The sequence below is a fragment of the Triticum aestivum genome, chromosome 2B (genome assembly GCF_018294505.1).
Source record: "Triticum aestivum cultivar Chinese Spring chromosome 2B, IWGSC CS RefSeq v2.1, whole genome shotgun sequence".
Classification (NCBI taxonomy): domain Eukaryota; kingdom Viridiplantae; phylum Streptophyta; class Magnoliopsida; order Poales; family Poaceae; genus Triticum; species Triticum aestivum.
This window is the reverse complement of record NC_057798.1, coordinates 6,712,907-6,718,995: the sequence shown is the minus strand read 5'-3', so window position 1 is coordinate 6,718,995 and position 6,089 is coordinate 6,712,907. Positions and strand designations below refer to the sequence as shown.

The window sequence follows — 6,089 nt, the reverse complement described above, 5'->3', positions numbered from 1 at the left end:
CTGGCACCGTCGCAGGCCCCCTCCCCCGCCCCCCGCCGAGCAGCAGCAGCGCCGGGGCGGGCGTCGCGGCCGAGGTGGCCGCAAGCAGCAGCAGCCGGCTGCCCACGACGGGGCGCCACGCCAGCCGCAGCATCAGCTCCCGCCGGCGCCCTGGCAGGCAGGCCAGAACCTCTGGACGGGGGTTGTGCACGCGTATTCCATGCCTATACCGCGCGCCCCCATCCCCGGCTCCTTTGGCGCCCGCCCGACCCCTCATTAGGCTCTGTACGCGGCTCCTCAGGCATACCAGCCCGTGCCTCTCTACGACCCCTCGGGCTATGGGCTGCCTCCGGCTGGTGGGTTTGTGGCGCCACCGCCTCAGCCGACGTCGTCAGCCCTGGCCCTCCCGCCGGCGCCTTGGAACCCCGAGCTCCTAGCGGCTCTCCACACCGCCCCCCACGCTGCAGCAGTACACTAGCGGCGGCGACTAGTATATGGACACCGGAGCCACGGCCCACATGGCCGCCAACCCCGGTAACCTTCTTGCCGCTCACCCCGTTCACACCGCTGCTCGCATTACCACGGGTGACGGTTCTTCCATGCCCATTACTCATGTCGGCCATGCTGCTTTTCCTTCTAACTCCATGCCATTATATCTTTCTAATGTGATTGTTTCTCCTGACATCATGAAAAATCTTGTTTCCCTTCGTTCTCTTACATGTGAAAATCCTGTTACCGTTGAATTTGACATATTTGGCTTTTCTGTCAAGGATGCCCGTACCCGGATGGTGCTCCACCGATGTGACAACCCCAACGAGCTTTATCCGGTCCACTCATCTACCTCCTCCGTTGCTGCACCCATGGCGCTTTCCGCCGGAGTGGACCTTTGGCACGCTCGTCTTGGTCATCCCAACATCGCCACTCTTCGTCATATTCTTTGGAGTTTTTCATTCACGTGTAATAAGATCGACGATCACACTTGTCATGCTTGTCGTCTCGGCAAACATGTTCATCTTCCTTTTAGCACTTCCTCGCATGTCGCATCATACCCGTTTGAGTTAATTCATAGTGATGTTTGGACCTCTCCTGTTGCAAGTAGCACGGGCTATCTTTATTACCTTGTCAAACTTGATAATTTGTCACACTATGTGTGGACCTTCTCGTTGCGGCGAAAGTCGGACTCTATTGCCACTCTCACCGCTTTCTACTCCTATGTCTCCACGCAGTTTGGACGTCCCATTCATGCGTTGCAAACAGACAACGGGAAGGAGTTTGATAACCTTGTGATCCGCAACCTTCTCGCCACACACGGGACGATCTTTGGTCTCACTTGCCCGTACACTTCGCAACAAAACGGCGGCGCTGAGCGTGTGCTTCGCACTCTCAATGACTGCGTTCGCACCCTCCTCTTTCACGCCAACGTGCCCCACGTTTTTGGCCCGACACGTTCGCCACCGCATCACTACTCATTAACATTCGTCCTTGTCGCACTCGCGGGAATTTTGCACCTCATCACCTCTTTTTTGGCACGCCACCCTCCTATGCTGAGCTCCGCATCTTCGGTTGCCTGTGCTACCCCAGCATCGCTTCCACTGCTCCTCATAAGCTCGCACCTCGGTATGTGGCCTGCATCTTTCTCGGCTATCCCCCCAATTCCAAAGGCTACCAGTTCTATGATCCTATCTCACATCGGGTGGTCACTTCACGGCACGTTTACTTTGATGAGATGGTTTTTCCGTTTAGCAGGTACCTTCGGATGTTACGGCCTTGCCCACTCCCGGTGATGGCCGCCCACGTGCTTCTCTTTGACCGCCTCCCGACTTTGAGGGTGCCCCCCGCGCCACGGGTCGAGTCTCTCCCCGGTTGGATGCCCTAGGGGTTGCACCTCCCTCGGCGCCCGCGACGCCCCTCAAGTCCCCAGCCTCGACCACGCTGGCGGCCTCGCCCGCCGCCTCGCCTGCGGCCTCGCCCACGGCCGCTTCACCCACGGCGGCCTCCCCCGTCGCCTCGCCGGTGGCCTCGCCTGCGGCAGTCACGAAGGAGGCGGGTTCTTCTTCTTCATCGCCCGTCTCCACTCCGGACCCGCTGCCCCGCCCGATGACTCGCTCTCGGGCTAGCACCCTTCGCCCGAGCACGCGGTACCCCAACGATGAGTACCTTCTCGCTGCTTCCGTCTATGAGCCGTCTCTTCTCCCATCGTCAGCTCGAGCCGCCCTTTGGGATCCTCATTGGCTCGCTGCGATGCAGGAAGAGTTCGACGCACTCCAGCGGAACCGTACCTGGCAGCTCGTCCCTCGGCCGCCCCGGGCCAACATCATCACGGGCAAGTGAGTCTTTCGGCACAAGACTCGTTCGGACGGCACTCTCGAGCGCTATAAAGCTAGCTGGGTGGTTCGGGGCTTTCGGCAATGCACGGGCGTGTACTTCACCGACACATTTGCCCCGCTTGTTAAACCGGGCACGATCCGTGCCGTGCTCCAGCTAGTCGTGTACCGAGCTTGGCCTGTGCATCAGTTGGACGTGTCCAACGCCTTCTTGCACGGTCACCTGGCTGAGCAGGTGTTCCGTGAGCAGCCCACTGGCTTCGTCGACGCCACACATCCAGATCATGTGTGCTGGCTCTCCTGTTCCCTTTACAGGTTGAAGCAGGCACCTCGGGCCTGGTACCAGCGCATCGCCGCCTTCCTGCAGACGCTCGGACTTACATCGACTCGCGCTGATGTGTCCCTCTTCGTGTATCATCACGGAACTGGCACGACCTACTTGCTGCTGTACGTTGATGACATCATTCTGATGGCATCCACTCTTCACAATGAATTTGCCCTGAAGGACTTGGGTTCTCTGCATTACTTCCTTGGCATTGAGGTGGGTCGACGGCCAGATGGGTTCTTCCTGCATCAGCAGCGCTATGTCCATGAGCTTCTCGACCGAGCTGGCATGCTTAACTGCAAGCCCGCTCCCACGCCTGTCGACACCAAGGCCAAGGTTTCCGCTTTGGAGGGTTTGCCTGCATCTGATGCAGCCTTCTACCACTCCATTGTGGGCGCCTTGCAGTACTTGACCCTGACGCGCCCCGACTTGTAGTATGATGTTCAACGGGTCTGTCTTCACATGCATGCTCCGCGCGACTCTCACTGGACTCTGGTGAAGCGTATCCTCCGATACATACGCATCACCCAGTCCTTGGGACTTACGCTAACGGCCTCCGACCCCACCGACCTCGTCGCCTACTCTGATGCGGACTGGGCTGGCTGCCCGGACACACGGCGCTCCATCTCGGGGTACTGTGTCTACCTTGGACCATCCCTGATCTCCTGGTCCTCCAAGAGACAGCCCACCATCTCCCGCTCGAGTGCCGAGGCTGAGTATCGAGCAATGGCTAACGCTGTTGCTGAATGCTCTTGGCTCCGTCAGCTGCTCCAGGAGTTGCTTTGTGATGTTCACAAGGCCACGCTCGTCTACTGCGACAACGTCTCAGCCAACCCGGTCCACCATCGTCGAACGAAGCATATTGAGCTCGATATACACTTTGTTCGTGAGCATGTGGCTCTTGGGCGCATCCGAGTCCTCCACGTCCCGACGGCGCAGCAGTTCGCCGACGTCATGACGAAAGGACTGCCTACTTCTGTCTTCGAAGAGTTCAGGTCCAGTCTTTGCATCTCCGGTGACGCTTCGACTGCAGGGGAGTGTTGAATATATGGTTTGTGCATGTATATTGTATAGTTTGGCCCACCTCCTAGTCATTGTATAGTTGAGGTTGTGGCCCACCTTGTACTTCATGTATACGTGCGCTTTGCACCGATCAATACATCGTGAAGCATTGCCAAAACATTCGTTTCCAACAAGTTGTACACGTCTATTAGTTTTTCCATTCCTCTAGCCTAACTTGACCGATCAGGTTACAGTTGCCCACGCAATATTCCAACCCGTAAGTTTTTTTTTGAGGGGCAACCGATAAGTTAAAAGGTGAAATAAAACAATTACATGTTGTAAAGTAAAGAAGGCTCAAACTTCATTTCTACCATTGCAAAAATGTGTAAAAGTCCGATGCATAAAGTCAACGTCACAAACGAATTTGAATGAGCTTCTATTGGTTTAGTCTATAGAAGTACACCGTGAGACAAATTATTTATTCCAATGTTCACCTGGGGGAGAGGCTCTCCACATGGATTTTCACTGAAAGTGGCCCAAAGCTGGGACTGAGGTATGAGAGGGTTGGTCGAGAGAGCCGATAGACGGTCACTAGACGAGGATTACATGTCGCCTATGAGCGAGCCAATTCTTCCATGTGTCCACATCTCCATTGATCTATGCAACTTTGGAGTGGACATGTGAGGTTGCTCTAATCTCTAAATCGAACTTTCTACGTACATTGATCCCGAACTTCTGGGACATGTCCAACGAGCCCGGATTGGGCTCAGCAGGGTTCACCCAGTCAAAGTGGTACAGAAGGTTTGCCAATGCAATCTCCACGGTTGATGTGCCAAACAACATACCAGGACACTGACGTCTCCCGGCCCCGAAAGGTGTGATCTCAAAATGTGTCCCCTTGTAATCTATGCTGCTCTCTTTGAACCTCTCTGGCTTAAATGTATCGGGGGCATCCCAATATCTGCAATCCCGACATATCGCGAATATATTAACCTGTACGTTGGTGCCTTCAGAAATTTTATATCCCATGATTTCACAGTCTTCTCTTGCCCTTCGGGGGAGTATAGGAGCGGGAGGGTGCAACCTCAAGACCTCCTTGATCACCATTCTCATGTAGTGGAGGTCACGAAGGTCATTGTTAGTTATGACAGATTGTTGCTGACCTACCACTTGTCGAACCTCTAGCTGTGCCTTTCTCATAGTTTCGGGATTATTTAAGAGCTCGGACATAGCCCACTCCAATGTTATTCCAGAGGTCTCAGTGCCACCCGCGAACAAGTCCTGTGAACAATTGTTGTGGGTTATACGATACGTACATATTTGGCTTCAATTATGAACAAAATATAGACAACACATACTATTTCAAACAAAGTGAGGAGTGGACACGGCAGATAACGATGAATCATCCAATAAATAGCTAGTGCTACTCATGGGGTTTATCCTCCTTATAAAAAACAAATAGAAATAGATAGAAGGTGTTGGTGACAATACTCACAAAGATGATGTCACCTATTGCCTCTAAAGTTAGAGGATACGACAAGGAGTCTTCCATGTGCAGCCTAAGCAACACGTCTAGCAAGTCCTCCTCGTCGTTGGAGCTGACTGCATCGCGCATGTCCTTACGTTGCTCAATGATGTCGGAGATGATGCGCTGGATTCGGCCATAGCTCCTCCTCATCCGTCGCTCACCGGAGCTCAGCAGCCACACTAGCCGCGACGATGGGAATAGGTCGACGAGCGAGAAGCCTCCCACCAACGCGGTGACTTCTTCCAATTCCCGGAGGTACTCACCTTGTTGTGCACACTTGCCTCCGAACACCGCCCATGCAATGACATCGTTCATCAGTGCCGATAACTTCTCTGTGAGGTTGACAATGGTGCTAGTCGAGGCGGTGATGGAACTAAGGAGGTTGCGGACTTCCTCGGACCTGATGCCCTCCATACGCCTTACCTGTGTTGAAACATATTACCCGCCTCTTTTCCTTAGATTTAGTATTGTCTTTGTTGTTGAATAAGTTACAAAATGCAATTCTAGCCTGCTTGGCGCTGAGGAGCTCCATGGTGCAGACCTTGCGCGCCTAGTGCCAGCGGTCGCCGTAGGGGGCAAAGATGATGCCCATGCCGCTGCCATAGCCAATGACGTCCAGCGTCACGCTGCGGGGCCGCGAGGCGAACATGAGGTCCTTACTCTTCATCACCACCTCCGCCATCTCGGTGCTCGATACCACCACTGTGGGGACCTCGCCCAGCTTGAGGAACATCAGTGGGCCATGCCGTCTAGACAACACCACCATGATGCGGTGCGGGAGGACACCGAAGACGTGGTGGAGGCTGCCGATGATCGGAAGGGTCCATGGGCCGGTAGGAAGCTGATGCCTGTTGTGGGTGGGACGAAGAAACCAAAGGAGGAGCACTATGGCTAAGGCAATGAATGATATGCTTGAAATTGTTACCTCCAT

The 6,089-nt window shown here is 54.6% G+C and overlaps 1 pseudogene; it reads right to left on the bottom strand.

Annotated features, from left to right (window-relative positions):
• Positions 1-4,287: 4,287 nt before the first annotated feature.
• LOC123039864 (desmethyl-deoxy-podophyllotoxin synthase-like) lies at positions 4,288-6,089 on the bottom strand (annotated as a pseudogene).